Genomic DNA, 12701 nt, shown 5'->3' with positions numbered 1-12701 from the left:
AGTTTAATCAATTTCTTTAATGGCGGTGTTATTGTTGGATACGGTTACTTAAATGTAGTATATTTGTTTATAAACTTGTATTTTTTTCAAATAAACTGATTAATAAAATAATTCATGGATTATATTATTAATATATTTTGTATAATTGTCCTCATGTGTTTTTTGCATGCAAAGCAAAATAGAATCCAATATTGGTTCATTGGTTGTCTAATGTTTAAACTAATATTAAGCAATATTACATGATCAGATTGTAATACAGAAAGACAACTTATATTAGTAAACGAACCTAAACATGTCATTAGTCTAATAAAAATGAGCAAATCAATTGAAAGACTAATATATAATCTATTAAGTCCAATTGAGAATATGTCTTGTCTTGGGTATCGAAGTGGATGACTTCTACAAGATAAAGATATAAATGTGACTGATTGGACTAACAGTACATTGGATTGGATCCAAGAAGAATAGATCCTGAGTTTATTTATGAATTTATTTACTTGTGACATTCAAATTGTGATATACCTTAATCAATAGTGGATGACAGGCTATATATGAGCGACTCGTATACTTTGATGTACGCAAAAGCTTGAGTTCAAATAGATAAAGAATCGAAAGCTAGTACGTTAGGTATACGATTTCTACAGTATGTAGCGTCATTCACAACAGTAGAATTCATAGCTCGAGATATGGGTAAATAATATCCTTTCATTTGTATTACATGGTTGATGAAAAGTAAACATGGTTACGGGTCGCTTGTTTTTATGATAAATGACTTGAGTACTATTTGATAGTAATTGAAATTTCATGAATGAAGATGTAATGGTCAACATGAGATAAATTAAGATCATATTAGGAAATTGAATTTATCTCAAAGAGATTAAGGATATCATTTGAGGGTAACACATTTATGACAAGGTAATTGGACGAGCATTGATCAAGTTATTTTCATAATGGTATGTTATTGGGGAAAGCTTAGTTACAATACTACAGTAGAATGGGTTCGTGACTAAATGAGTTTATAATTAATAGGCAAAAAGCTAGAACTTAATTATAAATCATTTGAGCTCTAATTGCATAAGTTCAATCGATCCCTCTGCTAGCTCATTGAAATCAGAAATGAATTGCATGTTAAATCAAATGAACAGAAATGGATAGAAATGATAAAAAAAAAAAAAAGAAATGAGAAACATTTGGAAATGAATGTGGTGTTCTCTAAAATGAAAATGACTTGGAAATGAATTTTCGATTTTCAATTAAATGAATTTCGAAAATGGAAATAAATCATTTGATCATAGTAAATCCATCGAATGTAGAAATATTAAATATATTTTCTCATAAATTCTTTTAAGAAAAAATTGTCATGATTTTAACGAAATTAGAATTAGGTTGAGAAGATTATTTAATTGGAAAATTAATTTATTTAAATTAATATGAGATGTTTTATTTTGGGAAAAAAAAATGAGGTTGGATCGAATTATAAAATACTAAGTTAAAAGTCCAGGGAATACTTATAATTAGACCCGATATAGGAGACTTAAAAAGTCTCTCTTATTTAAGAGAGGGACAACAAACTCTAGTTTGTTTAACTAGGGTTGTTGCCCCACCTACTATTAGTTAGATTAGGAGTACGTTTTCCTATTGAAATATACCTCTAAAATTCAATAAAAGTTTTACTTATTCCCCCTGTAAATAGATGACATTAGTAGGGCTAAATATACAACTTTAAGATATTGTTAATTTATTCGAAAATAGTAAGAGTTTATTCTCTAAGTATTAAATATATTTTTTCGGAATAACAATTCTACCAGATTCTATTGAGAAGAGGTTTTGCCTTCACACTGAAAGTAAAGAAAACTATTTTTGAATCAATGTTTGATTCAAATTGTTCGAGCCCACACTCAAAGTAATTCGCGGTATAAGAATAGCGGAGAAGGTCATTCGGTTGAAAGTGTAACGCCCCCTAACCCTATACCGTCATCGAAACAGGGTTATGAGACATTACCAGTCAGTACAATCCAATTTCGGTCATTAATTAAAATAAATATTTACACACATCCTAGTTTTAAGATGTCGTCCCTTTAATGGGCCCTCGCGGTCCAATATGAACAGTAAATTCAATTCGGGACTAATTTAGAATCACTACGAATTTTTAGTAAATTTCAAAATTCATACTACATACCGTTGCCAACCATAATTTACTCATTTCATGAGTACATCTACAACCTAAATTACTCTCATAAAACATCCTAGGTACATGCCATTACCAATAGTTAACACACTTTACCTTAATGAATTCGGGATCGAATTGGGATGCTGATTCAACGTTCTATCTTTACTAGACTGCAAGCACGAAACAAACCGTCAATGAGTATGGTATACTCAAGTGGTATTTCCATAATCCGAACACTTAATAATATAACAATTAAACTTAAAATCACAATAACAATTATAAGTATTCATTTATTTGTTTTATAGATAAAATTTCAATTACTTACCATATAAATTCTATACAAGTCATATAACAAACACAATAACATATTTGTTCAATTCTTTTCATTTACTTACCGTATAAATTCTATACAATATATTCACAATTCACTTGTTTTCACACTTTACTTCTTAACAATATACCATTTTAATTCATTCTAACATCAATCATCATCCATTTGAACTTCACTCATTTCATGAACCTTTTGGTTCATGTTTTCAATCTCATATCTCAATTTCAATTCTCAATTCAATTTATCATTTCATTCCAATAGCTCAATCAATCAAATTCACTCGACTTATCTTTTCACTTATTTACCCCTATTAACAAGACTCGGACCTTGGCGGATACACGGATCCAACCAAACACACCAATATGGCACCCAGTGCCTCATCGGATAGTTCAAGCAATATTTGATACCCAGTGTCTCATCGGCCTAGCAAGTAAAGTTGGTACCCAAGACCCCATCGAATCTATCCAAGAAATATAGTGACACCCAGCTTTCTCATCGACTCGAGGTCGAAGAATCTCTGAACACTTCCAATCCTATGGCATGCCAACTATATCCGACTCAGCCCGATACTGTTAATAGGGTATTCAATTCACTTTCAATTTTTTCAATCAATACACATTTTAATTAATCACATAAATTCATAATTCAATACAATTCAATTCACTTTTCAATAACAAATATCCAAATATCACAAATCTCATATTTAAAATTTTCAAACAATTTATATTTCAATTCAATTCAAATAATCAATATATATTCAATATTCAATATATATATCTATATATATATACTCCAATTCAATCAATATAAATTCAATAAATTCATCACATACTATATCAATCCATTTCATTTGCAAAACACAATAATTCTTACTTCAAAACACTTAATATACATATTAAGAAATAAATTCAACAATTAAGTATTAGGTTCGGATTATAGAAATACAAACCGTAATTTTCGAGCTAACTCCCGTTGACTTTGTCTTGTCCTTTCTTAGCCGAGATTTCTGGTACCACATTGACTACGAAATTAATACAATTCATAATCATTAATACATTACTAATTCATATCTTGAGTTATAGAATTCTAAATTAAGATCCGCTAATTTTTCCTGAAACTAGACTCACAAATCTTCTTACAATAAAATTTTCAGAATTTTTGGTTTAGCCATTAAGTACAGTTTATTCTTTAAATTCACCCCTATTCTGCTGTCTGATAGTTTCGTCCCTTCTTCACTAAAAATTAATTATCTCACAGTACAGAACTCGGATAACATTCTCGTTGATTTATAATGAAAATAGACTCATTAGGGATTCTAAACATATAACTTTAAGCCTCTAATTATTTTTATTCAATTTTTGGTGATTTTCCAAAGTCAGAACAGGGGAACCCGAATTCATTCTGACCTTGTCTCACAAAATTTATTATATCTCATAGTTTACAATTCAATTGCTTATATAGTTTCTTCTATAAGAAACTAGACTCAATAATCTTTAATTCTATATTTTATTCATCCTCTAATTCAATTTCTACAATTTTTGGTGATTTTTCAAACTTAGACTACTGCTGCTGTCCAATACAAAATGTTGATTTACTTTAATTTCAATTTAATTCTAACTAAATTCACTTACTTTTCTATCTTAATTCATACTTTGTTTCTACTCAAATTTTAACCAAACTTAGACATAATTATCTATTTTTCATCATAAAACCATAATTTCGAAATTCTTCCAATTTAGTCCTTAAAGCATAAAACTTATGAATCACTTTACAATTCAATCCTTATATCATTTCTAACTTGAATTTCTATCAATTTAGCCCTTAATTCATCATTTTATTTAACATGGACAATATCTAGAAATCTAATAACTTCAAAATATTAACTTAATTTCATCAAAACTTTGTTCTAAAACTTCTAAAACATCAAAATTAAGTAAAAATGACTAAATTAACTTACCAATTAAAGTTTAAAGCTTCAAAACATCAAATTTCCCTTTTCTCCCTTTCTTTCTTTCTTTCCTTTCTTTCTCCCTGTTCTTCTCTGTTTCGTTTCCATTTCATTCTGTTTCTTATGTTTATATATAATATAATATAATATAATATAATATAATTAAAACATAAAAAAAAATCTTAGATTTTCTTCACGGTACACCGCCTCACTTAGGACAAATGGCATAATTGCCATTTTGGTCCTCTTCATTTTCTTTTAATCTACAATTTAACTTTCATCCTATATTCAATTTAGTCCTTTTTCTTAATTACTTTTCATTAAATTAAATTCACTTAATTAAACTCTAATTAACCACTCATTTTACTTAGTAAATATTTTTAATAAATATTTACTTAATGCTTTTCGAAATGGAGACCGAAAATACACTTTTTCTAGAATTGTAAAATTCGAATTAGTTCTGAAAGTCAAGAATGATAATGATCTGTTTAGTAGAAAAGACATGTGCAATTTTGGTAAAATGTTTATTGCTATAAATATTACAAAATGGCTTGATTTTCAAAATTTTTATTTTCCTCTATGCAAAAAAAAAAAAGTTTCCAAATCAGGTTTTTTCCAACCTACAGACGACCCTTTGCTAAGCACGATCCGCACATAACCCCCATTGAGAACTGTTCATGAGGATTTCTCGCCTAAAATGATTCACAAGGAACCCTCCGCGTATCCTATTTGAACTAGCTTAGAATGATCGGCTGAGATGCAAATTTTGTGGGGACCACTGAGATGCAATAACATCGAACAACCTCATGGAGGAGACTATTAGAGTAAGGCCACACAATACACTATATGGTGACAACTGACCTGTAACAACCTTGCCACCTAACTAACCACATGATGATGCTTACTTCTGTATTGTTAATTATGCGACATCGCACGACAAGGGGTGATCCTATTATATATATTCATAGTACGAGTGACTAAGGATTCTCCTTCTTCCTCAAGCAAACCATAAGTATTAGCCTTTTCATTCTCCTTCTTTTCCTTGAACACCTGAACTCTGACTCTTTGCCCGTCACAGGTGAATTGACCCCCTTATCCTTACCACTTTCTCGTATTTGTTGAAATCTTGTATCAACTGGTGGCAAGGTGTTCATAGTTTGGTTGAAATCGAATTATCCGATCAAACCAATTTAATTCGGTTAATCCGTCAGTGGTTGAATTTAGTTCGGTCAAAGGTTGATTAATGACTTTTTGGAATTTTAGTTATCAGTTAAATCAGTTTGAAATCAGGTAATTAAGCGAATTAACCAAAATAAATAATACATATTATATACAATATATTCTTTATATTAGCAATTTATTTTATACTTATTTTAACCAAAAGACAAAAACATGTATATTTCGATTCGGTTAATGTATTTAAAAAAATTGGTTCAATTAACAATTAAATATTTTTACATTTTGGGTAATTTAGTTAATAGTAATTCAATTTGAGTATTAATGAATAGGTCGTTTGAACAAAATAAAAAAAAAGTAAACAAAATAAGAGTGACCTAATTTTAGAGTGGCTAAATAGGTAGTTTATTGTTTAATTTATTTTATTCTTTTCTTCTTTATTTTTTATTATTTTGGTGAATGAAACCTTTTATTATTGCTGTTAATGTTAAGCTTAAGTACTAAAAATTATTGTAAAATAATTTAAAATATCAATTAAATCACTAAGTAAAAATGTTATCAATTAAGCACTTAATTAAAAGTTAGCAAGTAATTGGGCTTATGTAACATGATTTTCTGTCAAAACTCTTAACAAGTCGTTAAGTGTTAACGTGGGAGCTAATGTGATGGTTGATGTGGCAAATGATGTGAAAAATATCAACATGAAAGGCTTAATAGATATTTAATTATTTGACAAAAGCTTAACTAATTTTTATATTTATTTAAGTCTATAAATTATTAAAATCATATACAAATTTGAAGAATATTATAAAATTATAAAAATTATAAGATATTATTGTGAAAATATGAAAATATTATATAAATAATATAAAAGTTTAGAAATTAAAAAATACTTTAAAAATATAAAAACTATAAAGAAAAGTTATAGAAAATATTAAAATTTATAGAAATTGTTTAAAAGTTATAAAATCCTATTAAAAGTGTTAAATAATTGTTTGTTATTTTAAAGGTTTGATTTATTTTGAATGGTTAACTTAAAGTATGATGATGATCACACCTGTAAGAAGTGTCGAATAAAAGGTCTAAGAGACAATCGTAGTGTTTGGTGTTTTATCATTGTAATAGGCAAATTTTGGCCTGGGCTCTAAAAAAATAATAACCGAAGCCAAAGGATGCAATCGGTCGAAAACCAGTTAAAAAAGGGCCAAATTGAAAGACAATCATTAAATTGTGGCTAAATCAAAAAGATGGAGAAAGCCAATGAGTTATCAAAATTTGTTGACATGGTAAAAGGCTTAAAAATAGGAAGATATGATTTTTATTTTATTTTATTTTATTATTAAATTATTTAGGCTATTTTTAGTAAACCTCGTGTATATAAATAGGGGTATTTTGTTCTTTAAAGGAGACCAATTACTTTTGGATGAATTACTTTTGTATTCCTACTTCAATTTGGAATTAGATTATTCTCTCTTTTTCTATTTCCATTGGAATTGAGTTATTTTCTTTTCTCTTTCAATTACGTGGGAATTTTGTCCATTTCATTTCAATTTCTTTGTTTTTTTCTAAATTCGTCCAATTGTTTTAGGCCCTTTCGTTTTTTTACTGTTTTGCAATTAAGTTTTTTTGCCCTAAAATTTATTTCGACTGCATTTTGGTCCTTCCTTGTTATTCGCATGTTCAAATTGGTCCATTTCCTTTTATTTATTTTTTATTTGCTCCAAAATTTTGCTTTAAGGTTTGATTTAATCTTTTTTATTTTCGCTATTTTATTATCAAATTAACTATTTTAATATATTATTGCTATTATTATGTTTCTATTTCTATTTATTTTATTATTCTAATACTATTATTATTTATCTAATTTTTATTTATCTATTTATTTTTCTACTATTATTATATTTGTAACACCCTAACCCGTATCCATTTGCCGTAATGTGGTTTGAACATTACTACCATTTATAGATCACTAAAAAAAAATTTAAATACTTACCGATTCAATGCATCATATAAATAAATATATTACAATTCAATCAACAGTTTGACACTTGTATAAGCATCAAACAACAACATTGTTAGTATACTTGCACATATCTCATATAAATTCAATATTGATATATCTATTTTCTCGACATATCGCACTTGAGTTTAATAATAGTCTCAACTTACATAATTTCCTTGTATCAACATATCAAAGATAATCATATATGTACATGTCATGAAACATATCATGCTCTTACCGGTTCTTCATAAGCATATATCATTCATTTCATTATATCAATATTTCATGCTCCATCATTTCCATATATTTTATGTATATTTATTCCGGTAATAGCTTATATCAAACTTAACGTAAATTATATTCCATGTACTTATACTTATTTCGTTTATCTATCTTCATAATTATTTCATATAACCATTCGTCATCTGATACATATTACCTAAATATCAATTGTTCAACAGATGTTAGAGCGTCTCCCATCCACGGTCTTATTTATCTTTGACATGATGCCATAGTGTCTTTCAACTATGGTCTTACTCATTTTCTATCATGTTACCATGGTATCTTTCAACCATGGTCTTGTTCATTTCATATCACGTTGCCATGGTATCTTTCAACCATGGTCTTACACATTTTATATCAGGTTTCAACCATGGTTTTACACATTTCATATCAGGCTGCCATGGTATCTTTCAACCATGGTCTTACACATTTCATATCAGGATGCCATGGTATCTTTCAACCATGGTCTTACACATCTCATTTCATATCAGGCTGCCATGGTATCTTTCAACCATGGTCTTACACATTTCATATCAGAGAGTACACTCCCGCAAACCTCATCCTTACAGTGGGATTACCAGTCTAGGCTAAATCCCCTGTAATATAAACTCATAGAGTATTGTCGGGATTACCATCCGAGCTAAATCCCCGCAACGACAATTACTCTAATGAGCTTGGATTTGAATTACCAGTCCAAAGCTAAATTCAGACCCTAATTCGGATTACCCGTCCGGCTAAATCCATTTTACACGTATTCTTCGGAGGGCTATATCGAATAGGATCACCCGTCGTGCTAGATCCTTTTACCTTCAATTCCTTTTCAGAGATCCATCGAATTTTTCTTTCATTCAATTGGGATTTATTTTCAATTTATATCGAGTATTATCAATATTTCATGAATTAAACATTCAAATCATATTTTCATCACATAACCACATATTTCAAGTATTTAAAATACAATTCAAGTTACACAAACTTACCTCATTGCTTGTTTGTGTTTATAATTTCATTAATCCGATATCTTTTCTTTTCCACGATCAAGTCTCATATTTGAGTCGTCTGGATCTTTATAAATAAATTTGATCATCATTTTCATTCATTTCATCTTCTAATGCATTTAATTAATGCTCTAGGCAAAATTACCATTTTGCCCCTAAACTTTTAATTAATGATGATTTCGTCCTTAGGGTCAGGAAAATAAAATTCTTGCAATTTAATCCTTATTTCCAGCTATTATTCTCATATATATTGATAACAGTCCATGAATTCTATAAAATATCAGAATTTTCCATAATTTCAACACTTTTCAATTTAATCCCTAAAATATGTTTTCCCCCCGATCTTGAACTAAATTAATAATTTCATTCAACTTTGTAATTTAAATAATAAAATAATCCATTTCATGCAATTTGGTCATTTCTGACATGTTTATAAAATTGCCCATAAAGTTTTACTTTTATTCAATTTAGTCCCTGAGCCTAAAATATACAAATTAGCCATGCTAGATGAATATTCATACATATTTTCCCTCCTCCTCCTCTCCAGTCCACATTCTTTAATGTAGATAACACACTTGTAAGTAATATTATCCATAATTTTTATTATTTACTTTTATGAACATTCAAGCTGTCTATCTGCGTCATAGTCACTAAATTATTTATATCTGGAGCTATAGAACTCCAAATTAAGATCTGATAATTTTCACTGAAACTAGACTCATATATCTTCTTACCATAAAATTTTCAGAATTTTTGGTTTATCCAATAAGTATAGTTTATTCTTTAAAGTTACCCCTGTTCTACTGTCTGACAGTTCTGGCCCTTCTTCACTAAAAATTAATTATCTCCTCGTACAGAATTCGAATGATGTTCCCGTTTGTTTTTATTGAAAATAGACTCATTCAGGATTCTAAAAATATAAATTTAATCCCATAATTATTTCTATCCAATTTTTTATGATTTTATAAAGTCAGAACAGGGGAACCCGAAATCATTCTGACCTTGTCTCACAAAATTCATCATGTCTCATGATTTACAATTCCATTGCTTACATCATTTCTTCTATAAGAAACTAGACTTAATAAGATTTAATTCCACATTTTTTTCATCTTCTAATTCGATTTCTAAAATTTATGGTGATTTTTCAAAGTTAGTCTACTGCTGCTGTCCAAACTGTTTTTGTGCAAGCTATTAATTACCATGTTATAACACTCTTATTTTCTTTTTCTACACCATTTCTCATAACTTTCTCTTATTTTTTTCTTCACTAACATATCAAAAACATAGGACCTTCTGTAAGAAAACTCTACTATAACATTATTTCCATGCTTTATCAATAATAACAAACTTAAAACATATTGAAATCTTGATGTACTTACCTTTTCTTATTGACTTCAATTTTAACTTGATTTTCTCTCTCCTCCAGCTTCGATTTCTTGAATCCAACTTGATATTCTTGCTCCCCATCATCTCCTTGCTATCTTTCTCTCTTGATAGCTATGGAAATTCTTTCAATTTTAGGTGAAAATAATGAATTTTTGGTGGAAGGACTAAATTGTAAAGAAAGCAAACTTTTTTCTTCTTCTTATCTTACGTTAGTTTGCATGGGAAAGGAAATGTGTTGATAATTCTTCATCTTTCCTTCCTTTTATACTAAATAAACAATAATATAATAATAAACATCTCATAAAATATTAATAAAATAATATTTATCTAATTAATTAATTTAAAATATCATCAACATAATTATTACATTCTAGAATTCTCTCTCTTACTTAATTGACCATTTTGCCCTTCATGATCTTTTAGAATTCCATCATTGAGTCATCACTTAATTTGGTAAAATTACAATTTAGTCCCTCATAATTTGTTTACCTATTCAATTTGGTCCTAATTCATAATTTTTTCTTGGTTTCTAGATCATTCCACCCTTAAAATATTTGCCATTAGTCCTTCAAATTTTTTATATTTACACTTCAACCCCTTAAATTTTGAGTATTTACTCTTGTGCAACAAGACTTTTCTCATCTTTGCAATTTAGTCTTTTCTTGAATTAATATATCATAATATACTTCTCAATATTGACAGCACTTAAAATTCCTTTTTGTCACTTTATTTCCTTATTTTACTATATCACGGATAATATTTTACTGTAAAAATTTTTGGGGTATTACAATATTTCTATTTATTATATTTTTATTTTTATTTATATACTAATATTGTTTTCATTACTATTTTTCTTATATATGTTTTTTACTTTTGTTATTAACATTCTATTTATTTATTTATTTATTTTACATTTTTGTTATTATCTATTTTAACTTTTTATAGAATGCTCATTTCAAATTTTTATACATTATTTACTTTAATATTTTCATATATTATGTATTTCAAACTTTTTCACACATTATATATTTTGAATTATTTATATATTATTTTTAAAGAATTTTAAATATTATTTTATCTTGAATGGGTACTAATTTTTTTAAATTATTTTATACACTTTAGATTGTTTTGTAATATCCATTTTAAATTCTTTTTATGTATCATTTGCTTAGAATTGTTTTAATATTGCATTTTATTATTTTATCTTATCGTTGTACATTATTATTCTATCGCATTTTATTCGTTTAAAATGTTGTGTTTTAATATCGTTTAAGTTTTAAAATCATTTTATTCAAAAGTTTTCAAAATAAGGCAATACTCGGTATTTGGCATCTTCGAGAAGATTGTGCCCTAACTTACTGGGTCCCAATTTTCCTCGTTAAATCTAAGTAACCGAGTACCCCTTTTTCAATAAAAACGCATAAGTTTCAAATAAAAGTTTATTCTCAGGAATTCGAGGTGTTGTGTCCTAACTCACTGGATAGACATTTTGTATCTCGAGATAATGATTTCTAAAAAAATAAAGGCAATATTCTATGTTTGGAAATTTGAGAAATCGTGTCCAATCGTGCTGGGTTTCGATTTACCGTTTGTCCAAATAGCCAAATATCATTTTGAAATTTCAATGCATATAATCTTGTACCGGGGGTTCGAAATGTTGTGTCCTAACGTGCTGGATATGATGTTTTATTCTTTCTTAACGAGAGAATCTCAATATCCAATTTAAGTTATCCAACACATTTTTAAAGAAGTTGTATTTTAAAATCCTTTCAAATTTTCAACATTAGGGTGTTAATTGATCAATACGGTACCAATTTTGGGCGTTGCTAGAGTGCTAATCTTTCCTCGCGTGTAACCGACTCCTAAATCCGTTTTCTAGCTTTTCGTAGACCAAAAACGTTATTTTAATAAACTAAAATGTTTTATTAAAATGATCGATCACAGGGTGACCCTATCACACCTAAACAAAAAGGATTGGTGGCGACTCCATTTTCGCTTTAAAGTCGATCCCCTTTTTTCAAAATAAAAATGGTTTCGACAATCATGTTATGATTCCAATAGGATGTGATTTCTTGAAATGTGATATCGACAATGTTACTTTACAACGTTTGGTGTACATCGGAAAGCATAGATTAAAATATCAAGAAAGTTACATCATCACATTTGGTTTACTAAGTACTTTCCTGTAACTATAATTTACTGAATCTAACCTTATTAAATAAAATATAATATTCATGTATTTACCTTTTATAATTAATTTTATTCTTAACAAATATTTGGATTAAATATTTAATAATAAAATTTAATTGATAGTTTTAAATTATTTTTAATTTATAACTTTAATTGAAAGCAAAATTGTTTTAAAATTTTATTGTATGTATATATATTTCTAAATGTAATAATGCATA

The sequence above is a fragment of the Gossypium arboreum genome, chromosome 5, assembly GCF_025698485.1.
Source record: "Gossypium arboreum isolate Shixiya-1 chromosome 5, ASM2569848v2, whole genome shotgun sequence".
NCBI classification, from domain to species: Eukaryota; Viridiplantae; Streptophyta; class Magnoliopsida; order Malvales; family Malvaceae; genus Gossypium; species Gossypium arboreum.
This window is presented reverse-complemented; position numbering follows the sequence as displayed.